The 27,748-nt window shown below is 39.7% G+C and overlaps 1 protein-coding gene across 6 annotated transcripts in view; it reads left to right on the forward strand.

Moving 5' to 3' along the window:
* The first annotated feature begins 2,056 nt into the window (after positions 1-2,056).
* The window catches only part of LOC121524929 (spermatid perinuclear RNA binding protein), a 171,619-nt gene continuing 145,927 nt past the window's right edge, over positions 2,057-27,748 (forward strand). Inside the window, exons 1-2 of one of the 6 annotated variants that reach the window (XM_041810521.1) lie at positions 3,518-3,701; positions 5,201-5,230. The gene's annotated coding sequence lies outside the window, so the exon portion shown is untranslated. Of the gene's footprint in view, positions 2,144-3,517; positions 3,702-4,525; positions 4,545-5,200; positions 5,231-10,166; positions 10,230-24,864; positions 24,902-27,748 lie in introns of those variants that run through there. The other 5 variants (XM_041810522.1, XM_041810520.1, XM_041810519.1 and 2 more) reach the window with 5 other exon arrangements.

Raw genomic sequence — 27,748 nt, forward strand, 5'->3', positions numbered from 1 at the left:
CTCAGAGTATGTGCAAAAGTAAGTGAACCCCCGCTGCATTGGTGAAGGCAAGTAGACTCAGGTGGAGCACATGTGGGTGCTCAAGTAATCAATTAAGCAGACCAATCAAATGAGACACCCTTAGGAAAGATGTTGAGCCGCAGTGATCAAAAGAGAGAGAAAACGGACCAAACCACTGTCGTGCCAAGGTATAAAGCACACAGATCACAGAGGAAAGGAGACATCCAAGGAAGAAGGTGGTGACAGTCTGAGGTAAGCTACAAGACCTCCATCCTCCATCCATCCACAGTAAGACAACTAATTTAAAAACGGAGGGCCCTCAGCATCACTGCAACTTTGCCCAGAAGTGGACGGCCAACAAAAATTTTACCAAGCAGCAGAAAATAAACAACCAGGTAAAGGCCAACCCACACACCACCTCCAGAGAGTTGCAGACCTCTCTGGCAGCATATGGAATAAATGTACATGCGTCTACAATCAGGCGAAAAATGAACTGACATGGCATTCCTGTTTAAACTTTGCCAGAGAGCACTTGGACAAACTAGAAACTTTCTGAAAGTCAATTGTCTGGACAGATGAACCCAGATTTGGATTACTTGGCCACAATCACAGGCACCATGTTTGGAGAAAATTCAACATTGCTTTTCTGCCTCCAGACCTGGATGACTCCATATTAACCCTGAATTCCCTGGCCTGTAAACAAATTCTTGACCAGAATCTCCTGCCATCAGTCAGGGAGTAGAAATTGGGACTGAAATGGATAATGCAACAAGACAATGACCCATAGCACTTCAGCAAAACCACCAAGGAATGGCTTTGGAGAAAGATTTGCACTCAGTCAAAGCCCAGACCTCAGTCCCATAGAAATGCTGAGGGGAGATCTGAAGCAGGTGGTACATGCCAGACATCCTTCCGACTTCTTTAAATCTTTAAATCTTCAAAAGCAGAAGTGAGACAAGGGTTAGTGGTTATAAAAGATGTTTGGCGGAAGTAGAGGCTGCAAAAGGAGGCGCCACAAACTGCTACCTAAATGGGTTCACACAAATATATCTGTTTATTCTGTGTCCATTATTTAGAAGATCTGCTCCACTAATTGGGATTTGGATTTGGGCCCACTTTTTGGTCCCAGCCCACCAGTTGTGAACTACTCTAGACAAGATTGGTTATAGTTGGATTGACTGATTGATTTAATATAAGCAGAAAAGTGGGTTAATCCAGCCTTAAACTGTGATAAAAACACATTGCATTCCAAGATCTGTCAGAGTTTAGTGGCATCAAAAAAATTCCAGGTATTAGGCAAATAGTAATTTGACAAATGTATCTGCAATGCAATCTCACAAATGGTAAATCCCTTTTAATTTCAAATTTACATCCCTTAAACTTCGTTTGTACTCCCTCCTCCATCTGCATCATAGCCAGCTCTGCTTTTGTCAACATGTGACAGCCTGTGCAGTATTTTCTCTACTCTGGCTTGTTGCTCATTTGCTCTCTTTTCATCCATCACCATCACGAGCTTATCTTCATTCTTGATAACCTCAGCCATTGTATCAGACAGGATGACTGGCTTCTTTTTAGCTGAAGGCTGGTGTGTGAACAAGTGCTATTGCTGTGTATCACAGGAGAGCCCCCATCCACCTGGAGCTAAAAGCAGATGACAAGGGAGCTCTGAGACGCCATTCTCTCTGTTTAGTGTTATTGAATTGTTTGACTTTAAAACCACAATTTAAGGTGGGAAAGTTACTTAAAATTATACTTCTTTATTCTGCTGTGATCAACTACTGTAAAAACACTTTGAGTTTCTTGTACAGGAAATTAAAAGGTTTTTATTTCCTCTCTCTAACACACACACCTACACACACGGTGTGGGAGAGAAAATTGGGTGTACCACAATAAAAAGCCTCTATCCTGCACCAATCTGTTTCCCTCTCTCTCCCTCCCTGCATGTTGTTCCGTTCACCGTACAGGTGCGAGCGAGCAGCGGCTCCGGTGGCTCCTCCAATTAGAGGCACCGAGCGTGACCACGTGAACAAATCCCGTTGTCTAAACTCCCGTTGAGCGGTGAGCAGCTCGGAGTGAGCGGCGGAGCTGAAAGCCACCGTGAGAGTGGAGCAGTAACGGCGGGCTTGACGGGAGCAGTGTGCAGGTAAATTGCTTTCTATCTTGCTCATACTCTTGTCCTGTCTCCGTGTCTTCTGTTGGGGGGAGTGCTCGGCTCTAATATGGGGGCTCCGGGACCGGATGTTGTGGATTACATTGGCCGTCGCGTGCGGGTTGATTCTCTGCTCTCCTCCGATCCTCGGACAGGACAAACAGCAGCATCGCCTGGATTGCTCTGCACCGTCTGCTCCTCCCTCCCTCCCCCTCCACCTCCTCTCTCCCTTTCTCTCCCTCCTCTTGCCTCTCGCGTGCACATGAGGCTATTGATAGTTGACAGAAGCCTTGTAATCCCTGACTGATCCGGCTGACCAGCCACAGCCATTTGCGAAACAAGAATGTTGATGGAACTTTATTTTGCTTCCGAGATTTGTTTTAATTGGTGACGGCCGCAAAGATTGACGCCGCGTGCGTGCAGGGAGGAGTGAGAGAGGCTTCTTAAAGTGCTGCATGCAACCAGGCGAGCAGAGGCAAGCTTTTATTGCTGAATTATTTATAAGGCTGTCTGGGAGAGAGTAATGCTTCTCCTGGATGGAGCGAGATTCAAGATATAGACCTACGGGGGATTCATCCTCAAATTTTCTGAAATACGGCCGAAAGATATTTTAACTTCATTCCAATGAAGCCACCATTAATGCCTTTAAATTTGTTTTATGTTGACCAATTAACCTCTGACATTACCCAAAACTCGAGATCTAAACTTACGCTTCTATTATTTTTTTCTTACAGGTTATTTTTCAGATTCATTATCATGAGATCTTAAGAACAAGATTAGAAAGGTGAAGGATACACTGATTCCAGCTGCCTAAAGAAGATATAATACACTTAAAATGTCAATACAAGATTTGAAAACTTCATTTTTGATCATATGAAACAAAATCACCTCGATTTCAATTAATACCCATAGACTATATGATTTAGTGGACTTTTTTTTATCAAGTTGCATAAAAGAAATGACAAGTTGTTGATAATAAAATGAAGCGTGACTTTAGTCGAGTATTTATTATACTAGATGTATTTTAACAATGACTGTCCAATTAGCAGTTTATTCTAAGTATGTTTTTGCTGGAATACTAGATTGTGTTGTCACAAAAATCTATTTTGTTCGTCGTTTTCACTTCTCCGTTTTACCTTAAACGCATCCTCAGAAAAAAAATTAAGCCAAGATTGGAAAAAAATTAATAAATGCAGCGCTTTTCATGCCCTGCCATGTTTCTGCCTTTTTTCAGCCCTACTCCACCGGAATGAATCGACCCCCGTCAACGCATGCGCACTCCCTCCACCATTCATCTGTAGCACACCGCTCTCTCTCTCTCTCCTCCTGTCTCGTGCGAGAGCAGAGAAACCAGCAGGCGGCTCCGGGCTCCCGCTCGCTCGCTCTGTCGGCTCGGTCAGTCTGTGACTTCTACTCGCTGCGGTCGGACGGTGACAACTGAAAGCGGCCCCTCAGTTTGTAGGACTGAGCTCGGATTTTTTTTTCTTTGCCTCTTTGGATTTCTATGGTTTGGCGGCTGTGACAGACTCTCAGCGGTTCTTTTATAAACAACGTAAGTCACTTTAAATGTAATTTTAAGGTCTGTTTTTGTGTGAATTTGTGAATGCCTCACGTGCATGTTGAGCGCTGTCATCCTGCGGGAGAAAATCCTACCCGGCAGGAGTTTAGGCAATTTTCTCTCAATTTCTCGCCTTTTCCTAGCCGGTAGGGGTTTGAAGTCCAGCTTTATCTCACCCCCTTCCTCTTTTATGACTTCCCTATCTGTTAAGCCGTGTTTACTTTCGCTCCTTTCCTTGAAAAGTACAAAAAGAGGAACTTTGTCGGTACACGCGGCGAAACGTTTACCTTCCTCGTGTTGCGAGTGTAGCGTTGCATTGTTTTCGGTGTGTTCGCGCAGGATTTTGTTGTCGTGAAATTGAATTACAGTGTGAAAAATGAGATGAAAAGAGCAGAGGTGGCGGTTGTTGAACCACTCATCTTTGATAGCAGGTGTCTGATAGCTTACTTCCGCACTGTGCTACGAGATATCCATCGTTTGAGAACACAATGACCTCTTTATTGCTCGCAAAAATTGTGTTCGTTTAATGTCTTTTGTTTTCAGGTTTAACTGTTACGCTTTAGTTTAAACCTACTTTTTCTTGTGGTTTCGGCATTTTTTTTCATTTCCTTTCTTTTGACGCTGATTTAGGGAACTAAAAGTATGTAATTGAAGCACTACTTTACACCACCAAGGTCCGTTTCCTCAATAATACACCTTCTCTCATGTGTATTAATGCGAATGTTTGTTTCCGAGTGCGCGTGCAGCCGCGCGTGATCACCAGAATGACAGGAAAAGAAGGAAATGCTGAAGTGCTCTCTGTTCTTGCTGAACCAGCTTGTTGGCATACCTAAACCTGTAAGGCAATCATTCAATAACACCTCTTTTTGTCTCTTGACTACTTGTAAGATCAAAACAAGTGTATATCACTGTGCAAAGGTCTGACCGCCTGCCTCATGCAACACATTACAAACACTGCAATATGCAGAGTTGGCACCATTTCTATCTCTTTTAATGTGTGGCTAATCTGTTTCTGTATTGACTGACTAACTAATTGAGCTGTATTTGGTCTCTGCTGTGGCCCAGTGCTTCTCTGTGCTGGTTTTAGTGAGTGGGTTTATCAGCTTTTTGTGCCTGGTTGTGGTCTCCAGGCTTGACTAATGTTCTGTTGCCTTTAGGTTATTTTTGTTTGCTCCACCCTGCTCCACCCTGTTTCATGTGCAAGAGGCGTCCCCCACTAACATACAGCCACACCTGCCCTTCTAAGACAGAAATGTGGGGTGTCTTTGTTTCAGTGCCCTAGCGCCTGCTTAGATAGAGTTGATGTATAGAGTGGAAACACAGACATCTTCTTGTTGCTTGTCACGGCTGTATAATGCGCCTCTTGTGCTGCGCTCAATGGACGCTGTGAATGCACTGAGACGTGGAAGAGATGATGTTATTGAATCCTAATTCTTGTATGTGTGTTTAAGGGATTTCAGAGATTTTGCACCCTTGTTCTGTCTTTTCTGCAGAGGAAAAGTATCCCAAGACAGCCTTACAAAGTGAGCAGAGGTCAGGTTGAGAGCCTCTGTGTGCTTTGTGTGCACCTGTGTGGTTTGAGTGTTATACCTCGGGCCTCCAGGAGCACTTTCTCAGACTCTTTCCGGAGAGCATTGGCTCGGCAGTGAACTCTCTATCAGCATCGAACAGATAAGAGGATGAGAAGGAGCGAGAGCGAGCTGGTATTACACCATCCTGATGCACAATCTGTCTCTGTCGCTTTTAGTATTTCTTTCTCCAAGCAGTGGTTTCTCTTGTGTTTTTTTTTTTCTTCAATTTTTTTAAATGGAAAATATTTTCAATAGATGCTTCTTCAGGCATCACTATTTGTTATTTACTTTGTCATTGTGGTTTTAATGTTCATTGATTTCCTTCTCTTCTGTTTTCTTTGCTCATCTTGTTAGTGTCCATTTTCTTGTATTTTTGCACTGATAAACAGGGAAGAGATAAATCCAAGTCTTAACGCTCGTATATATTTCCTATTAAAGCTTTGGCTGTCTATGTACAATTTTAAACTTTGATACAAAACAGTAGAAGTCGAACTTTATTAAGACTTACTTCTGTTATCAGGAAAACAAAAACATAAGTCCTACGCACCCATTGCTGCATAATGTTGTATTTTAATAACCCAAAATTATAGTAAAACTCCTGTTTTTTAAGCTATGATAGTTTTTCAGACTATGTATCATTAAAATAATTTAAAGTATATCATTTTAAACCACTTGTTATTTAAAAGGATCAAAGTACTAAAAAATTGGCAACCTTTACTACAAGTATGGGTTGAAAAAATCAGCTTTTCCCACAAAATGATGCTGTGCTCTGCTTGTTTTCCAGTTGTACGTTGTATAATACTCGTATAACATTATGTTTTACTCAGTGTTATGTAATCATAGCGGTGAGCTGTGTGTGTGACACCCAATTGTAACTGAGTCTGAGTATCACAACCATCAACCTAGAGGGCAGGATGATTTCAGTGTCAAGAAGCAGTACAAAAATGTTTAAATAACAACGCATGAAGCTTAATTTTTTCCCGTGAGACATTTGATCTCAATCCATGCATTTACAGGAGGGACGTACTAGTGGATGTCCCTTTCGTGTACTCAGATTGCAACTATGTACACATTTTTTTAAATAGAAAAAATTGTCTACAAGTGTTGGAAGATGCTGCCTGGTTTAGTCAAGCAGCATGCTTTGATTTTCCATGGAGCACATGGCTAGAAACCCCCATATACTTAGATGAAAACATTCATGACAATGCATATAGAATAGCATTTGTTCATAAGCAAATAATCCATAGTAGCATGAATCTGAATATGAGGGTGCAGCAAGCTTTATGCTATAAAGGAGGTGGCTGGGGAGGAGGAGGTTAAGTTTTGCTAGCAGCAGCGTAGTACAGCAGCATTAATGCAAGCAGGGATTAGTGAGAAATACGTCATATTTCAGTGCACAGCTGTGTTGAGAGAAGGTGGTGTGATTGGTGGTGGGAGGCGATAATCAGGATCAGTTGGCCATCACCTTAACAGAAGTAAAAGTTAAAATAAGCCATTTAAAGTTTACTCAAAATAGCTACTTTTTGTACCCAAGGAAATTGTACAGATTATAGGATCTTACTAATGTTCAGTAACAGCAAGAGAATATGAATCTCTAAACAGTTTATTTATTACAAGGTGTGACTTAACCTAAAGTAAAATTCAACTACCACTTCAGGATGAAATGTGGACTCATTCTCTTTCTTAGTGCCACTGATCGCCATGTGTTGCCAAAGTGTGGGTAGTGTAACTAGTTACTTTCCACCCCTGGAAAATGGCAATACAAGCAGGTTCTGCAGCATGCTAAGGATGCATGATATTGGATTTTTGCCGAATATGCTGACATTTAATTTTATTCAAATCTCACAGCATTAGTTCCACCACACTTACTGGCAGAACTTTGTTATGTTGTCATGATGATTGCCTACGAGGCTGTAAGTAAAATCAGGCAGTTTACTACTGTACTTGAAGTAGATAAACAGAAGTGTGTAACACATATTGATTCATGCAGGATCTCATTTGATCTTAACGTACAGACCTGGCTTACAGGAAAGAACCCTTTATGTTAAATCTATTATTGTGATGGTTATAATACAGAATGATATTTTCCTTGTGTTTGTTGAACAAATGTGTAAGATGAAGAACCTAAAAACATAACAGCAACAATAAATCACAATTGTTGGGGAAAAAATGCAATTAGGTTATTTTCTGCAGTCTTTAAGCTCTACTTGTGTTAACGACCTTGATCATTTGACAGTTGGGATGATGCTCCCTCAAACATGCCATGTTTCCTCTTCTTGCAGATGGGTGGTAGAGGGAGAGTGTGTTTTGCATGTGTGCCTGGCAAACAGCACATTCCAAAATGAGACACAGTCCGCTGGGTGGATCTCGGGTGCAGATGGGTCCTTTATTATTGCCATGCAGAGGAATATTTTAAACAGCAGCACCCGCTCTGCTATCCGCCCTTTGTTCTTCCTCCTCCTGCACCACTGGGACTCTCCCCAACTCCCTGTTGTGCTTACTGGAACCTTGGCAGCTAGCTGCCATATCAGCCAATTAGAAAGGCTTTTACTAAAGCACAAGCCAATTGGATTAGTGCTACACTTCCTTGCCAGATTAGACCCCTAAATGTGCTGCTGTATGCTAGAATCTGAGAAGTGGTGGGCAGAGTCCTGTTTCGCTGACAGGCACCGGGGCACCAGAATACACAGCCTGCAGTGACAGCCCCAGACATGACCAGGTCTGCTTTGACTGAGTGGACGATACTGTGATTCAAGACTGTTTAGACCACATACTGTGCATGAAGTAAACCAGAACCAGAGCAGCGTAGGAATCATGATGCAGCTCCCAAGTGTACATAAAACGGACTCACACAGCAGCGGGTGAGCAAGGAAAAAACTGAGTCAGGGTACAATGAAGCAGACAGACAAGGTGAAAAAGACAACCTCTAGTGTTGAAGAGCTTTTTTTAAATCAGCCATAAAAGGGTATCAGTTTAGCTCTGCTGTAAAGGTTGTTTGAGGTAAATGTGTGATCTGATTTAAGCTTTTCTAAATAAAACTGACTGAACTTGATTTAAAACAAACTGAAAGGTGTTTGCTTAACTACCTGAGTGCAGAATAGACTAGAACAAATTTACATAACAATACTGTGATTTTCTGGTTTGTTGCTGTTACTCAATTGCCACCACACTCCTTTTTGTGTGTATTTATTCCATTCTATGCACTCTGTGTGTCTCTACCACATTCTGATGCATCCTTTAAAAGCCTGAGAGGATTTTTAACTGGTTATGAAACAGACTGAAATTTATGATGTGCACTCATCCAGCAACTTAGCACCTTTCCTCCAATACCTGCTAATTTTATTTGACAAGGTTTCGTGGAATCAAACAAGCCCTTATGTTAATGGGCATCAGGGCATGTGTGCAACACACCAGAACTCTAGTAGTCTTATCTTCATCTCCTTAGCACTTCTTACTCTGTCACTTTTCCTTGTTTGTTTAAATGTGCATGGCCACCTTTTGTATTGTTATGTGTGTCACCATTAGTGCTGCATGATTTGCTAGTGTGCATTTGCAATAACCTTGCAAAGCAGAAGGACTGGCCAGATTCCACGTCTGTTGTCGTGCAAATCCGTCTTGGAAAGCTCCAATCTGAATTAGTTGTGTCATGTCTGAAAACAGACCAGACCAATCAGCGCTATTTGAGGAGAATGATGCGGTAGCTCTGGGCGTGATTTAGTTGTACTGGAAGTCGAAAGCAATGGCTGCAGCAACTGTAGCCTTTAGCTTGGCTGTAGCTGTTGTATGGTGGCGGTTTGAGTTAGGGTTAGTTTAATAAACTATGACAGCACCTTACTGCTGAGCTCACGTTACTTACCAGAGCTGTGCATGCCTACAACCTCATTTTGTCTTGCTGCTCTGATTGGCCCATAGTTACTGTGACAGACAGAATATTTGTCCAGTCACCTTCCAAGATATTGAAAGGTCCACCCTATCCCATGTAATAGATTATTAAATGGTATATAGCGTGCAAAGTTACAATTGCAATTATACTGGACAGTATTGTGATTTTGCAATTGCAATCATGATATAACACATAAATGGTGTAATGTGTGTTTATTTCTCCTGTAAAAACTTTTGAATATGAAGTAGCATTAAATTACAAAACCTGAGGTTGTTACAGCATTGCTTTTAAAATAAAAGTTTTTCTTTTTTTAAAAATAAAGTTGATTCTACAAACTGCAGTTTCACTACAATAAACTTAAAGACCTTTCTGCAGACATGTTTTAAACCTATCAAGTACTACTTTATTTCAGTCTTTTATGCAGTTATATAATTGCACACCCTGACATTGGGATTGCAATCACGATTAGATGAATCATGCAGCATTAGTAGAAATATCATTAAGAAGGTCAGTAAAACATAGGGCTGAATGATTTAGAAAGTATATGTTGAGATTATTTTGACTCATTGGAGATCCAGTATAAATTATTGTGCTGAATTCAATGGCAATTTTTATTAATTCTCTTTTGATTAAGAAAAACGTAGATATAGAAACAAGTAAAACGTGATTTTTTGCTACTTATTCTGACCTAATTGGCACTTGAAGGCTTATGCTATGTGTAGAGCGTAACATCTCTGCTGCAAAATTTTGTCTAACTGGTAGTTTGACACACATTTCAGGTTAAAGAAATGTTAATGTGAAAAGTGCAGTAGGAAATAATATGATTTATTCTAGATTTCAGTTAATTGCCCAGTCTTAAACACACATGGATATTGTCAGTGTATTTGCAGTGTTACAAGGTGAAGAGAAAGCTGCTTCCACCAGCAGTCACTGCATTCATTCCTGTTTCCTTTCACCTCAGTGAGGAATCCAGGAATAGCTCCGAGTGACAGGGACGAGCGATGGGAGAGAGAGAGAGAGAGAGAGGAACAAAGAGAGGCCAAGGCAGAGAGTGTGAGAGATAGCCATGTAAGGCCTCGTGCACCACAGCTTGCACCACCACACACAAACAGCCATCCTGAAATGACCTGTTCAAGGGTTCGGTTTTCTCAAGTCAGTGCCAACGTGAACTTTGACAATGTGGCAGCTTTACAATCAAACAAAGGCGGCCTGTGTGAGACTCATTAGGGATTTACAGAAATCATAGAGCTCCTGTGTGACGCTTGGCTGATTTGGTTTGTGTTCTTGTTTTATTCATACAATGGCAGCGTTGAAGCTTAATGCACTGTGTGATGAATTAGTTTCTCATACAGCCTTTGATATTTCAAAACATTTTTTTTTCCAGTGAAACCCAAACCCTTTTTTGTAGCTGCTGCAGGTTGTTAAACTTTTATCATTTATACTAAAATATTAATTTTTCTGTTGTTATTCATGTTTGGTGCTCATAAAAAGGTTGGCATAGGGCTGGGTTTGGGTGAGAGCCAGTTTATGGAATTTCTATAAAAATACAGGAATGATGAGACAAATTGATTCTAAAGACAAAGGACTTTAGATCTAATTTTAGGTTATCTGCAATTGCATAAAACATTCGAATTTCTTTTAAAAAAGGAGTCAAAATGAAGACTTTGAATGCAGCAAGAAGAACATTAAGAACTGAATTATGTTGTCACGGTCTCTGCAATAGCTAATTTTTTTCTTGCTATTTGAGCAGGTGGTGTAGACCCTGGACATCTCACCAGTCAATCACAGAGCTAACATGAGAGACAGTCATGCAGCCACACTCACACCTTTGGTCAATAAAGAGTAACCAGATTAACCTAACACCCATTTTTAGACTGTGGGAGGAGGCCGCATGTGCTCAGGTAGAGCTTACAGACTCCACACAGAAAGGGCCTGTCTGACTGGGATTCGAATAAGGGACCCCGCTGTGAGGCATGGCACTAACTCCCGGGCAAGATGCATCACACTTCAAACAGTGCATTAATGAAAAATGGACGACTCTGCATGGATGATGATTATTTAAAAGAGAAGAAGAAAGAAATGGTTGACAAATACACTTTGTAGGCTGTAAAGATACCTGGGGGGCTTGGTAGTTTATCATCTGTGAGTGGAATCACTGGGCTACAGGGCTGAACAATTTTGAAAAAATACCAATTTGCATTTATTTTAACTTATAGTGGGATTTTGATGTGATTAGTGTTGTCAATGTGGGACAGTTTTTACATCATTATTCTTTTCTATTTGAAAAAGGCATTCAATGTTTTTATAAAGAGTACAGAAATGATTGATGAGTTTGATTTTTTGCAATTTCTACTCAAACAAAGCTAATATAACAACATCTTTGCAGCAAAATATAAAACTATGGTACCTTAAAGAGATATTATGCTCCCTGTTATTTAAAAACTGCAGAGGCCAATACTACAATTCCAATAAAACTTTGATTAAATGTGAAGCCCTAATGGACAACACAAAATAGCGTCAAATGTAGTGAAGTAGAAAAAAATACGAAAGACATAACATTCGGGATGCACTGATGCAACAGTTTAACATCGATACTGATTGATATTTGCCGTGTTTATAGACATCAGCCATTGGTAAACATTGTGGCATGAACAGCATTTACCTGTAGTCTCCAATCAATTTAGTACTGGATTCTTTTTCTTTTCAAGATTTCTTATAAGACAAAGGAAGTAATCCGTTGGACAAACTGGTCTGTGTTCATAGTCAAACATGAGCAAAAATGTTGGCAAAGAGGAAGAGTTGCAATTTTCACAATCAGTGCATTTCTACATAATGTTTTATAACTTAAGGACACAGAACAAAGCCCTGTTCATGCAAGCCACAGATAGTGACTGCATTAATAATTATACATTAAGAAGACTTAAATTGTAAATGAAAGTCATATTGATCTGAAGGAACAGTGGAAATAGTAATAAAAAAGATGAACCTAATATTGAAAAGTAATCCTGAAGATTGTAATCAACCATTCAGCACACAACATTATATTCATAAATGGGGTTGAAAATTGTTACTAAGGATAATCTATTTTATGGGTTCTCATGTTTTAAATAAGTGCAGACATCAAAAACCTTGTGCTGTTAAAAAAGGATGAACTGCAAAATTTATGGACAAGTATTGTTTATAAAAGAGCCTGTTTTCAATATTTGTGTTTATTATTGCAGTCAAGAACAACATGCTGCAGAGATGGTTTATGGCCTCTATTTACGGAAGAATACATTGCAGAATATTAAATATTGACATTTTTGCAGTGGGGGGAATGCTGCAGATTGGATTGTAAATCACTTATGTGGCTTTCTGCTTTTATGCAATCCCTATTCTTCAACATGAAATGGAGCTCTTATAAACCACCGGCCATGAAGGCAAATCCGTTTACTTCATCAGCAGAGAGAAACGCATGTCGTGATTTTCTGTTATTCAACATATCTACCAGATTTTTAAGTGTCATCCAAGAAAGGAACTTTCATTATAGCAATGCTCATGGGTGTTAACAAAAAAACCCACACCGTAGGGACATAGCAAGAATCCATATTAACCTGAGGATACTTTTAAAGGTCCTCCTTTAAGGTAACCGATGTGATGATGAATTTACCATAGAGGTTATTTTGATGGACATGTGTGGTGCAACTGCAGCTGTTATTTTGGCACATATTATTCATCATTGTCACTTGTTGAATATACCACATCTTTAGCATTATTGATTCTGCAGTAGAAGTAGAGAGGTTAATGGTGATTTCATAGATCAAGACTGGGATGTGTGGTTGGAGTGGGCGCTGACACACTAAAAGAAGTTTGATAATTAAGAGGTGGCATAGTAAATGTTTTCCTGACAGCTGCAGAATCAGGACTAAATCAAATTTCAGTTGTCATTTGCTGCTAAGATATGTAATTTAGAGTTTTCAAATATCAAATTAACAAAACATAAAGTCAAGCAGAGAAGAGGCCATGGTTGAGGAAATGATTAAAGGTGAGTGTGTAAAAGGAAGACATGCAGCTATAGTTATAGGCACCATAGGCACTGTCCCTTAAAGGGATACTTCAACATTTTGGCAAATTCGCCCATTGCCATAATTCCTATTGTCTTAGTAATAGGTTTGTTTCCTTTAGTTGTCGGTGATAGCGGTTTCTAGATCTAGGGGGACTGATATACCAGCTGCGCAGCTAACGCTATGGACAGACAGTATTTTTGGCTTTCCCTCATCAAACTCATCAAATACACAATCCAACAACTCCAAAACGCTCTCGTGGACAAGTTGTGACCTGCACATTTACCACGCTATAAAACATCTCTGTCTTGTATCGTTCCATAATTATTTCAAAGCTAAATGCAAAGCCGGAACTACCAAGTGTCCGAGTATTTGCTTCATGTGTTGTAATGATACATAATTATACATTATTATTTCATAGTGTGGTGAATGTGCAGGTCACAACTTGTCCACAAGAGCATTTTGGAGTTGTTGGATTGTGCATTTGATGAGTTTGATGAGGGAAAGCCAAAAATACCGTCTGTCTCCATTGAATTGGCACAGCAGCTCTGAACTCGGCAGCACCAATCTAGAAATAGCTTGCACGGACAACTAAAGGTAACGAACCTATTACCAAGACTATAGGAATTATAGCAATGGGCAAATTTGCCTGAAGGTAAAGTGCCTATAAAAAGTATTCTCTCCCTTTCTCTTCCCTCCACTTATTGATCTTGGAAATCAATAGTAGTCAGTATGATTCGGCTTTTTCTAAACAACAATAGAAAAACACCTTCTTGGTGTCAAAGTGAGAACACGTCTACAGAGTAGTGTCACTTAAACAAAAATATGGAAGGTAAAATAAGTGTTTGTAAATATTCATCCCCTTCAAGACAGTATTTATAGATGCAACTTTAGCTGCAATCACAGCACTGAGTCTGTGGTCTAGGTCTCAATCAGGCTCACATATCTGGAAACTGTAATTTTACTCCATTCTTCTTTGCAAAACTGCTCAAGGTCTGTCAGGTTGCATGGAGATCGGTTGTGAACAGCCCTTTTCAAGTCTAGGCACACATTCTCTATTGCAATGAGGTCTTGGCTTTGACTCTGGCCATTCCAGAACATTCATCTTGTTGTCATTATACACCATTTCTGTGTAGCTTTTCGCTGTATGCTCCAGATTAGTGTCTTGCTGGAAAATCAGTCTTCTCCTAAGCTTTAGTTAACTTGCAGGCTGAATAAGATTGTCCACACACAAACAGCCATCCTGTTTATTTTTGCTGCTTTAATTTTACCCTCTACCTCTACAAGCCTTCTAGAGCTGGCTGCTGGTGAGCAGCAACCCCACCGCATGATGCTGCCACCACCAATGCTTCACAGTGGGGATGGTGTGTTTGTAGGGATGTGCAGTATTTGGTGTCTGACAATCATAGTGTATTGTCTGATGGATTTACATATGTGCCATGTTCCTTCCATTTCTTGATGATGGATTTAACTGAACTCAGTTAAACTCAGATGATCCCCATTTCTCTAATTGTGAGAGTACTAGCACCAATTGGCTTGGACCTCTGTTGAACTAGGTCAGTCACTATAAAGGGGGTCAATATTTATGCAGTCAGTATTTTACCTCACATATTTTTGTTGAATTGACATTACTATATAGAAATCTTTTTTTAAATTTGACATTAAATAGGTGTTTTATGTAATTTTTTGGTGTAACACTCTTAGTATTTCAACATTTTTCTCACATTTGACCATTAAAAACAGTTTACTGATGTTAAACTGATGTACCTGTACATCCCTAGTAAATATCAGCAGAAATGTTCATATCTGCTGATTCGGATATTATGTTGATAATATTGTTCATCCCTAATTTATATATATTTTTTACAATGTACCTCTACATCTGTTTCCCATTGAAACCTTTGCACTGATGGCCTGTGTTTTTTGCAACCCTTAAGTGATAGAAACGACTAGACTTTTTAAATAAGAGTAGTCCAAATACTTCTTAAAGACCAGCGTGGTTCAGACCCTTTCTATATTACTATCTCCAATTCTGACATTTGTCTGTGAATCTAAGATTGTGATTGTTCATGGACATGTACTGAAGCAGAGTGGACCGGGTGAAGTCTTGAGTGTGACAGTTGGCTATGGGAGGCCCATCTGCTCTATCACTCAACCCCTGAGGATCACTGAGTGTCACCTCTCTGCACCGCCTCATGTGTGTGTGTCTCACGCTCTCTCTCACACATACATGCACTGACAGCAACATTTTACACATACAGTGAAGACATGTTGATAACCAATTTACGCAGTCCCTACTCGAACTCTGAACTCTCTCTCTGTCTCTCTCTCACATGACCATTCAGGCTCGTCTCATATCCCAGCTCCACTCACTGCGTCAGAAAGAGCTTAGATCAGGGAAACCATAGCTCGCCCTCATTAAGGCTTCCTGGAAGATTGGGCTATTTATTCAAACCAAGTAGACCATGTTTGGAGTGTGGCTGGAGGGTTGCCAGTTTGAAACCCAATATGGTTTAACAAATCTGGTTGAACCAGTGTCTCAGACCTGGTACCATTTGGCCATATAGTCACCCTCTGTCGCTTCTACAAGCCGTTATATTATTATTACACAATAACTTAGCCTATGATTTATCCCACTAAAAATCTGATTATGCTTTGAATTTGAATAATTAAAGTTTGTTGCAAAAGCCCTTTTTAAGCTACATCTGTCACCACTTAACCTCCATTTATTTTTCTTTTTAATAAATTAGACGGAACAGATGAGGCTTTCTGGCTCTTTACGAACGAACATGAAACTGAGGCCAGCTCTCGGAGGTTTTTAGTGTTCGTGGTAGTTTTTTAGTGCGTGTGAAACATGATCCAGATCAATCTGATTTAATCTGCGATTGACAACAAAACACAGAGGATCATTGCAGATCAACTCTCGTCTGTTAATCCACAGAGCGTTTCCATGTATGAGGTAATGCTTCTTTACATAAGAGAAATAACACTACTTTTAATTGCATCTCTGCAAAATTCAAAAAGTTCTCAGCTTTAAAAACAAAAAAGCTAAATTCGTTTTTTTTTTTGTGCATTAAATATGTGTGCCTACGAGTGATATTTCCTTCCTGCTACAATGACCCAGTGACCGGTGTTAGCAGATTAATTGCTGCTTTCATGTTAAGCTGGGGCGTATCACCCGTAATTGGTAATGGAGATTATCAGTGAGATGCTGTGAGGGTCTCTGTTAGTGTGTGTTTGTGTGTGAGAGAGATTTCTTAATCTGATTAGGGTGTTTATCTAATAAAGTAGGATTTATGGGATTCTTGTGTCACTCCTCCACACAGAGCATACTGAGACATGTAGAGTGCCGTAGCAAGAGAAGCCCTAACATGTTGTGTTATTGGAAATAATAGAATAGCAGGTTTTGATCTGTGGTGGTAATCATGTTGGCTTTTTAGCTTTTATTCGGCACTAGGAGTAGATGGTGTTGACAACTACGAGACATGGGGTAGGTTGTATCAGCGTTGTCATTAGATGGAGCTTGCATGAATGGAGCCTGAGTCTGTTGAAGGTGGCAATGGTGTTTGAATTATGATGGCCATGTTTGAGGGTAGGTAAGGTAAGAGCGTGGCTCTGGGGTGCTGGAGATCACTGTTAAGCCCTCTAGAGGAGTCATTGGACTATGTTAACAAAACAAGGATGAAGGTGGGGTTCCCACTTGACAAGTGCTGGCTGACGGTCTTCATGGTTGACTTATAGGGGCCAGTATTAATGGCATAATTGGGTTTAGGGACTTCTTCACAGAGCGCTTATCCTTTCAGAGGAACACAAGTATCTTGTGTTTGCTTCAAACTTACCCATAGCTCTATGTGACTCTGTTTTCAACAATAAAGTACGTTCATGTTTATTTATTTAAATTTATTTAACCAGGAAAACCTCATTGAGATTAAAATCTCATTTACAAGAGTGTCCTAGCACTTGCAATCACAGAGATATCCAAATCCTGATTGACTGAGCAGAAAGGCATCAGTCAAAACACAGACAACCTAATGCATCTTCCCTAAGTACGGTGGAAGCAGATTTAATAAAGCCTTATAAATATGAGGATATGCCAGTGCATTTGTCTATGTGTTGCTGAAGAAGGCCAACCAACTTGATCATACAAAACATAACGGTGAGTTAAGGACTTGTTATAAACCCCAGCGCCCCATGGTACACAGTATCTAAAGATTTAAGGCACTGAGAAGATGCATGCAGACCATCACCATAATCAATCAAAGGCATTAAAGTGGCAGTACAAGCCTTTTCTTTGAAGACTTTTTCCTGAAATAAAAACCCAGTTGCAGCTTTAACTTCTTTAAAAGTTGCTCAATATGAGGCTTAAAGACAGGGACACCAAGATAATCCTTCTTTCTTATAATATTTATAAGACGATCCAGACTTGATCACATCACCCTGAGGGTGCACTCACACTAGGCTATCTGTACCGTGCCTGGGCCCATTTGTATAAATCTCTAACTATTTTACAGCCTAAAAAACAACACTTGTGCATACTGAGTCATCAACAGTGGATGCTTCGTGTAATGGCGTTGGCGCGTGACGTAACCATGCCCAGGCCTGGATGCGTTGAGCAATGTGAGTGCGGGCCAAAGGGGGGAGAGGGGAGGGGGTCAAATGGGCTTCAGCACGGTTAGAATACGGCACGGTATGGTTGGCCTAGTGTGAGTGCACCCTGAGACGCTGTAATAGAGGGCAGGTTCAGCTTCTTTTTCTTTGAGTTTGAAAACAACATGAGTTTGGTTTTGTAAGGGTTCAGAGCCAATTTTATGAAGGATGTCCTGTACAGCTACACTGAGCCTGATGTGTAGGAGCAGAGCAGTAAATGACAGTGTTATCTGCATGTAAATGAAGATTTGCTTTGAGCGCATTATGACTGATACTGATGATATAAAGTGTATAACAGCTTACTGTTACTAGGAATCATAAAACACGAGCATCTTGTTCCTCAGCCCCTCCACAGGTGGAGGTCTGTGCTCTCCAAAGATGTTTAAGGGTGATTCAGTGAACTGCTAACTGCAGACAATTCAAACGAGAAACTTGAGCAAACAAGTCACTTTTGCAGTTTAATAAGGTGCAAAGGACTAAGGTTTCACTATTCATTACTGCACAGTAGGGGTGTGACGACATCAAAATGTCACGAGATGTCTTATCTAGGTGACAATCAACTTGCGAGATCAATATTGCCCAGACACCAAGAGCAGCGGCTCTCCTGACAGAAAAAAATACCACTTGAGAACCAAGTTAATAAGGTTGTCGCAATTTTTGATAATTGTTTAATGAAATGTTGTTTGAAATGTTGCAGTGTTATTTTAATAATCAACAGTAGTGAAATGGGTCCAAATTGCAACATATTGGTACTACTATCACCATCGTCTGTGTCACTGCTCAACTTTTAAAGCTGGGTCATCCTTCAACATTTCAGTAAAGAGGCTAAAGCAAAGATATTTTTGATCCCATCTGCCTTCCAGCATGCATTTTAGTTTAGTGCATTGCAGTTTGTCAGTCACATGTCTTAAAAACAAAAAGATCGTCCTAAATGTACTGACATCACGCCAGGTCTTGAAGGTAAAAGGACACTAACATTACATCACGCCTTAATGGGTTAAAACAACAAATTTCCCAATTTAGGGTGAATTAGATGTCTATTTCCATTGCCATGGTGTTTGAACAGGTCTCAATGTGGTCTGAGCCTTCCATTTAAAATGCTTGTACCATAGCATTCCTATTTACTATTTTTTTTCCGGAAGTAAACTGATAAAGTAAGATTGTTTTTAGTTTTTGTGACTTCATGGACTCAGATAGTAAAATGAAACCTTTTATTGTACAGTAGATAGACATAGTTGTGTCAAAAGCCTCAGACTTCCCCAGGTGTATCCAGCTGAGTTTGTTGTGCCTGCTAAGGGGACGGAGATAAAAAGCAGAGGATGCAACAGAGCAGCACACACACATATCTACACACACATCAGCTTCATGTCTTTGAGCAGACACGTAGCAGTTGCAGGGAAGCGTCGCCATATTTCTCTAGAGATCTTTCAGAGTCACATCACCGTTTCACTCCAGCACACACATCAGAATGAGCTGCGTACACACAGCCAGTCACCACTCAGCCAGCTGCCATATGCACGTGTGTGTGTGGGGGTGTGTGTGTGTGTGTGTGTATGGGGGGGTGTTATATGTGTAGCTTTGGATGGAAAAGGAACAAGATCTAGATAAAATGTTTATGCCTTTTACTTTTGGTCTGAATCCAAACTTTGCTTTTTATCATCAGATCAGTTGTTTTTCATGACTTTAAAAATATTTTGCACTCAGTCAAGGCTTTTTCATGTAGGTGGGCAGAGTAAGTCACGTAAACATACTGCTAAACTCACAAAAAATGCAATGTTTAAGATTTTTGGGGGGGAAAATTTGCTTTTTGTAAGGACACTTGAAAAGCATTTCCTGCACTCTATGACAGCTTTGAAGCATATTTATCCAGGACTCTGTGGGAAGTACTGTACATTAGAATAAAGAAATTGTGGTCCAGCTCACTGACTTTTTATCCTGAGCTCATTAGAGCTGTAGTTGGACAGCTCCCACACAGGTCTCTCCAAACACTTCCTCCTGCCAGCTCAAAACACAGAAATACTGTTGAAACCACCAAACATACCAGCTGGAATAAATAGGGAGAACCTGTGATTGGAAACTGACAATACCAGCAGGTGCTCTTATTTAGTGAGGATGCGGTCCAATTCAGAGTGAAAGTTAATTAGGATAACAAGTAAGCATACTGATAGGATTAATGAAAAACTATTGTGAGGTTTCTGCACGGCTCACTTCTTAAAGCATCTTTGCCTTGCTCTCAGCTTTCTTGTGGCATCAGTTTAGCCTACACAAGGCTAGTTTTCAAGTTAGCAATGGAATATACAGTAAGACTGCGAATTAAACAGCCAAGCTGGACATGATCAGCAAGCAACTGTGGCTTGGAATTTTAATACTTTTTTGTTTTTAAATGAATAAGACCATTAACAGGTAGATAAACTTGCAAAAGGTGGCAGTTTAGTATTGTTGAAGTAATTAAAACAACTTTTTAATACTTGAGCATCAATTATTTGTTGTCAAAGAAACAAATAGGATTTGGATCTGAGCTAGTAATTTGAAATAAATACACTGCCTACTTATGTTTGGTAAATAACATTGTACCAGGGTTTGACAAATTTTCTGCCTGGCTGATTATCAGATCCAATATTTGGCTGACTATCTGTATCTGCGTTTTATTTTACTGATCGCTGTTAAGTTAATCAAAAAGTGTTCTACTTTGGCTCGGCTGCTATGTGTCCCCCCTCTTGGTCTGTTTTAGCTCTCCACAGTCTCACCCAATGCCCATAACACTATCTGAATGGCTAGATGTCAAATAAGTAACACCTAGAGATGTGCCAGATTGAATATTGCTAACAGGTCTGATATGTATTTTTTTATGTTCCAGATTGGACTGACTGTGCTGATCCATGTTACCGATCCCTTCACTGGGCCGTTAACGAATCATGCGCATTCGAGTTGCGACCACTAGCTTAGCAGTGTGCTATGAGAGACAGCAGCTCAGTCTGAGTTCCCTCGTCATATTTCACTCTGACAACACAGAGAGAGCAGCCTGTTTGTGTCAGTGTGATTAATGTAAAGCACAGTAATGAGGTAAATGGTGTGAGCTCTCCTCTCTTGATAATAGAGATGGGGATCGTTCATTTTTATTGATATTAATACCCTTATCGATACTCATTGATCTGAGTCCTTATCGATACTCCTTATTGATCAGAGTCTTTATGGATACCATTATCGGTGCTTTTCTATAGTTTGGTGGAAAAACAAAATGGAGACAAATATTTACACTCAAGTGGTCTTAGCTGAGTAGTGCTTGAGCTAAAAAGCTATAATTCAGTCTGTAACATCTATATCCCTCAAATATACATTCTTCATATTCACAACTGTATTTATTAAGGTTTCTCGTTGAAAACTAAATTTTCCCATTTTTATGTGAAACTGGAACACATCGTAACATATAGAATACAGTCGTCTAATTTACTGAGGTTACATGAACGCATCATATTTTCCGTCTTTCAGCTGTTAAGTTCGCTAATTAACTTTAATTCTGCAGACTCCACTGTGGATTTCTACACTGGATTACTTTTGACGAACAGGACCTGCTCAAAATTTTGGAAAACTTTTCAGTGTGACGAGATCTCGTGAGATCAAAACGCCACAAGATTTCTCGTCGAGAAAAAATCGATCTTGCAAGATCAATATTGCGTAGACAGTAGGAGCAGCTTTACTTACAGAAAACAATACCAAACTGGTAGATAAAACAGATCACAAAGATCCCGATAGTTAATGGATTAACAGAGCTGATCTGTGAGCCATTCAGATCACCACCCTAACCCCCACCCCCTCCTCTGTGTGCGCTACGTTGGGCCCACCTGTGCATAAAAAGTTCATCATAATGGTGCAAAATGATGAAATCCTGCTGTTGGAAACCTCCATGAGGAGAATTCAGCGATTATTTAGTTCGTTAGCAGAATGAGCAGAGACATACACTCACTCACCAACGCACACACATTAACACACACACTCATCTGTGTGTCACATCCAACACCATCAAAGCTCATATGAGAAAAAAAGACCACAAACTGATAAAATAATGTATTTCTCTAAATGACGCAGATATATTACTGACAAAAAGATTTCTTTAGAGTGTTTTAAACATTAATGTCCTTCAAGAGGATGACTAATAGTTTAATTTTACTGATGCAGGTCTTTATATTTCAGTCTGTTACAAACTGTTTTAAAAAATACTTTCAAAATAATTTAAATGCTTTTATTCTAACTGTTGTAATTGTAGCAATGAGAACATAGTGTGGTAAAATAAAGATGTGTTAGACTATTAAATGAAAGGTTTGATGTGAAGAGTATTCAAATGTACAGTTTGAGTCAGAGTTAGACAAAATGTGTGTAAGTATTGATAGCCTATTCAGTACAACAGGAGTTAGTTTAAACACATCTGAATAGACCTGAATGCTTTGCAGTTTTGACTTTCAGTTGTATAAAGGACATAATCCAACCATCTATTTTTTTCCAAAATTAAAAAAGTGTAAAATCTCGTCTCGTCTCGTGAGATAAGAGTCTCGTCACACCCCTACTTTTCAGCACTTATCTGAGCAGCTGAAGAAGAAAAATGTTCTGAAGCAGCTTAAGTGAGGGATATTAGAGCCTGTTTCTCCCAGTGGAGGCGGATATGCTGGCATGCGACTCACAGGCAGCGTCTTTTTCCCTCAAGCCAACAGCTGAAGGTACCACACTCTGGTCTGATGTGATGTACAATATTGATGTGTTTTTAGTTTATGTTCCCCTTGTAAGAACTGATGTATTTTTACACCAGTTGTATGTTAAAATGACGTCACAGAGCCTGTGAAACTTGAAAGCAGTATCAATAAGCCAAAACATTATTAATTTTCAGGTATTTCAAAAACACAGAACCAGGTCCTTATGGACCCAAGTTTTTGATCCCCATCCCTACTTAATATCTGCATTAACTGCAGCATGAAGGAGTCTACTCTGTTTGTGGCTTTAATACGTGCTGCAGAGAATATTATTACAATGGCTTAAATAACTGTTAAAAGGTGTTTTAACTCCTGGCTTCCCATAGACTAAAGGAAGCAGGATGTGGCATTAAGCGAGGTTCAAGAAATGGCTTTACAGACAGCAAGGCAGACTGTAACTATGCTCGCTAAATTAGATAAATAAGACGTGTTATTTCCAACAAATCCTTCACAGTAAAATTCCACAGTTGTTTTTTCCTTGAGTGCTTTAATTGTGAATGCATACATCGGTAAATGCAGTTTTTTCGGTCATGAGTTTTTCAGGATAACAAAAATCCTACTTTCTTAATTTTTTATAAGTTTTTCTTATTAAATATGAGAATAACAAGAAAAGAATTGTCACTCCCTTCAGTTGTCACTCCTTCAATACCACAATTCACATCTGATTTGCAATAGAAGTAAAAATCATCAATTCCCATGTATGGGAATTGGATTGGGACTGAAAAAAATGTGGATTAGCCCTGAAGCCTTCATGCCACTGACACAATGCATCACTTCCTGTGTTCTGCTTTCAATGTGTCATTTCAGTGTCAGTAGAAGTACTGCTAAATTGATCATTCTACTCTAGTATTTGATCAGTTTTTAATCACAGAGGCCAGTTGATTGCTTTACAACTATACGTTATCATCAAGCACTCAGCTCAGCTTGATTCTCTCATTGTCTTTTCCTGCCTTCTTCTCGCTCTCCTCTCCGGTATTTTTTTGTCAATCTTACAGATAATATACATGTGTGAAATGTACACTTCTACTTCTGGTTAATAAATAGATCAACTATTAATTTAATTATATTAAATCATATGAAGTGTTAATGAAGTAGTCTAGTTTTTCTTGCATGATAGATTCAGTTGCTTATTACATGTTGTAAATCTACCGCTATGTCATAACACAGGTGTGTTGTAGGGCATCATGTCCAACAAAAAAATCCAGGAAAACCCATTTATTCATTTGCAACAATTCAGTGCTTGACCTTTATTAGGCAGGTTGTCAAAACACTTGCAAACAACTTCAGATCATGATGTCAGACCTCAATCAGTAAATTAGAGCTAAAGTTGAACCACCATCAACCAACACCTGCCAGTACTTTTTTCATGCATAATTTGTGTAGGAATGACACATAGTCATTACTATTGTGACTATTTTGACACCTTCTTTCCATAGTAACTCCCTGAATAAGAGACAGGACACTTAAGGAATCCTGGAAAGTCTCTGCTAGTGTCCCTAGCAGACCTGGCCACCCTCCTCTGTCCCCGGTCTCTGCAGAGCTGGTCTGATATCCTGTCAGTGTCTTGGTGGCATGAGTTCTTCTTTAGGAAGCTGCATAGCTAGAGAGCACTGACAGCAAAGACTCCATAACCTCAGCCCACTCTGTGGGAACAAGCAGTCAGGCTTTGCTAAGAGGACAGAACAGATCCTTAGCTTATTACTGATAAAATGTGCCCTCTTTCGTATGTTGCTGGAAGGCTTTTTATAGTTTTCAATAAATTCAAAAATTAAATCTTAAAGAGCAGCCAGAGTCGAGCTGCTAAACGGAGCTGATAGGATTTGTTGCTGTAGCTTGAATGAGCAGCAAATGGGAAAGATAACAACACAGAGACTGGAGATAGTGACTCACGCCCTTTTATCAAAGAGAAATATGTCCTGCATGGCTTTACAATCTGTTGATGCTGCAGTGTGTGGGGAATAAGGGGCTTTCTCTCTCTGCAGTCATATAACACACTGTCATAAGTTTGTACCTGAACCTGGAGACGCTCCTTGCAAAGCACACCCATGTGGTTTCCTTTTGAAAACTTGACGACCCTTCAGATCATGTTTTTGGTTCCTTTTTTTAGTTTTTAAGAGTGAGACTGCTTTTAATGTGTGCTGAGACTTTCTGTTAGCAGTTTGTAAGTCCATAAAGAATTTAGTACATTTTAAAGTTTGTGTGTTTGCCTTTTTTGATCATTTTGATTTGATCCGTTGTACTCCAACGAGCTTTCTCTTCTTTTTTATTTAGTTGAGGATGTTTGCTCTCCATGGTGCTGAAAGTCTCAGTGAGTAACGATTGTTTTGGTGTATACTGCTTTTTTTCTTCGTCTTGTTGTTCCCCTGCTGCTGCTTTGTTACCAAGGTTTCAAATACAGATGCTTTGTCACAGACACCACTGTATTCAAATTTTAATTTTAATTTTAAAGCAGTTCTTTATTTTTTTAACAGTAATGAATGGCATTTAAGCTCATGAAACACACCATGAATAACAGGTATAAAATGAGGAATTTTATTTTGATATCACATGTTCATGCTTACATGCACAAGCACGTAATAAACACAGATTTAAAAACACACAAAGATGCAGAGTCTGGTGGCTTTAGTTGAGCCTTGCACTCTTCCTCGGGGGCACCAGTTCCTCAGAGAAGCCTTCTTGAGGGGTTTTTCTCTTCACAGCTGTTGAGCCACTGCTTTGGCCACAGCTGCTGCATGGTGCAGCAGGACTGGTCACAGAGTCTTTCCGACTTTTCTTGTTGGCGCTGCTGTCTGTATTTTCCTGTCCCCCATCTTCGTGACTGGGTAGCCGTCTTTTAAGCCCTGCCCTGCTGCCAGAGGGGGTCTGGCTAGTCTGGGGGGCGTCTTTGTTCACCTGCCGGTGAGGGGTGTTGGCAGCATGACTTGAGGCACTTTCACTGTGATTCAATAAAAATGTTTACAGATTGAAAAATTCAGTGAGCAAAAAGCAGGCAACAAACTTCTTAGTTCTTCTACACAGTAAACTCAGTAATGATAATGTATTTGACAAAGGCTGTCATACCTGTGCTCAAGCTTATCCCTCTTTGAAGGATGAAAAGATTCAGTGGTCTCCTCCTCCTGATGAGCCCTCCTTTTTACCCCTGCCTTTCTTGTACTCTGTGATGTACAGGGCTGGTCAGTGGAAGGTGTGTGTTCGCTATCATCAGGACCACGGGAAGTTGAAAGGTTCTGTTGGGATGGGTCAGCCACATTGGAGGTAGACCCCCCAGCATTGAAATCGTCAGTGGAAACCCTGCTCTGACAGATTTCCATCAACTTTTTGCCAGACCGAACACTGCAAAACAGTAATTCATGACATTAGGCGATCTTATTAATGATGTGACTATTGGACACCAAAAATAGACAAGTAACATCAATCAAACTATGAAAAATGGTGTCGCCAAGGGTCTGTTCTGGGTCCTTTTTTGATCTTTTTTCCTTACATATTGCGTGAAAATATTAACACATTTCTATGACAATAACACAATTTTGTATAGACTGCCATGCTCATCATTGTCACTTCCTCCTGATTAATCAATCAAAATCAAGGAGGGGTGGGACTTCTTGTTGTCAAGTCAAAAGATCTGAGAGCACAATTTCTAGGTTTAAAGCTGCAGGATTATTTTACATCATTTTGTCTTGATGATGTTTCCTTAACTAAAGGAAATTATTAAATGCTCAGAGATATTTATTAAAGACCGTTTGTCACTCTGAAACTGGTGGTATGGGTGCTGCATGAGTAAAAAGCACAATCTATGGACCCTTAATTATCATTTTTTAAAATCAGAGTATTTACTTACTAACTGGATTTTGTCATGAAGTCAATTTGACTCATCGTGATAAATGGATGCTCGAGCACCTCTCGGGAGTTAGCCGACGTGTGGATCAATTTCAAGCATCCTTAAGCATCTTAACAAACATATCTCTGTCGATCCTTTCAACATCTTTGTTTGCACCTTCCTCAGATGTGAGTGGTGGGATCTGAAACACGGAGGAAACACAACAACAAAGTTCAGGGATAAAACCAAGAAACCCAGAGTGAAAAAAACAACAACTGTAGACTTTTTAGATTTTTCTTTTTTATATATTAATAGTTACATACCTTCAGAAGTTGGTCTAGTGACTCAAGGTACAGCCTCCTGAGCTCCATTGGCTGGATGCCTGTCTCCAAGAAGTACTCTTCCTGATCCTGAACAGACAGTGAATATGTTAGCCACGTTATTCTGAGCACAGTTTAAAAGCAGGCAGACAAACACAGATATAAAGGATGCAAAATATTATCAGCATGGTATCAGCAGGTGTGAGCTAGAAAAGATAAATATCAGTATCTGCAAATGTGTGACAGCATTTCTATGACTAGCAGACATTCATCCATACACTTTACTTTTTTACTGTTACAAACTGGCACAATACAAATAAAGAAATGGTTCTTGCTTTCCCAAGATAGCAAGGCTATTCTTTGAGAAATTACCAAAATAAGACTGAATGGTTGGACATCTTTAGAAATCTAAGTTCAATTCTGCTGTTCATTTGATTTGATGGTTTTAGCTAAATAGGAAATGGCCTCATATCAATCTTTACCAGGGACAATAAAGTGCCTTAACCTGCCCCTGGCTTTTGTTAAATCAGAGTAATGGTGAAATAGTTGGTACCATTAGAATCCAGTTGCTGTTAAGAGGATCGTCGTCTCCATTGAAAAACCAGTCGACATATTTTGCCTGGTTGAGGAGGCTATCAGGTATCTGACCCTGAAGGTCCTGGATGTACCTTAACTGAAAGTGAGACAGAAGTTACACAAGAAGTCAAAATCTTCATTCATTTGAATATTTTAAGCAGTATAGCAGTTTATCTCATCTAAATCTTTAGTAAGAGGCACAATAAGACCTACTGATAAGTACAACAGCTTCACTGTATATCAAAAGGCTTAATCTGTAATTTGATAACACATTTTACATTTTATACAAAGTAAATCAATCTACCTTTTCAACAAACATGAAATACAACATTTTTGCACATGAACTCTTAAAAAGTTCCATAAAACTTCAGGCAGACTGCCCCTTTAATCTTTCTGAGAAAAGAAAGATGTGGGAGTGCCCCTCACACTTGCTCTGGTGTTT

Source organism: Cheilinus undulatus, linkage group 17, assembly GCF_018320785.1.
Source record: "Cheilinus undulatus linkage group 17, ASM1832078v1, whole genome shotgun sequence".
Classification (NCBI taxonomy): Eukaryota; Metazoa; Chordata; class Actinopteri; order Labriformes; family Labridae; genus Cheilinus; species Cheilinus undulatus.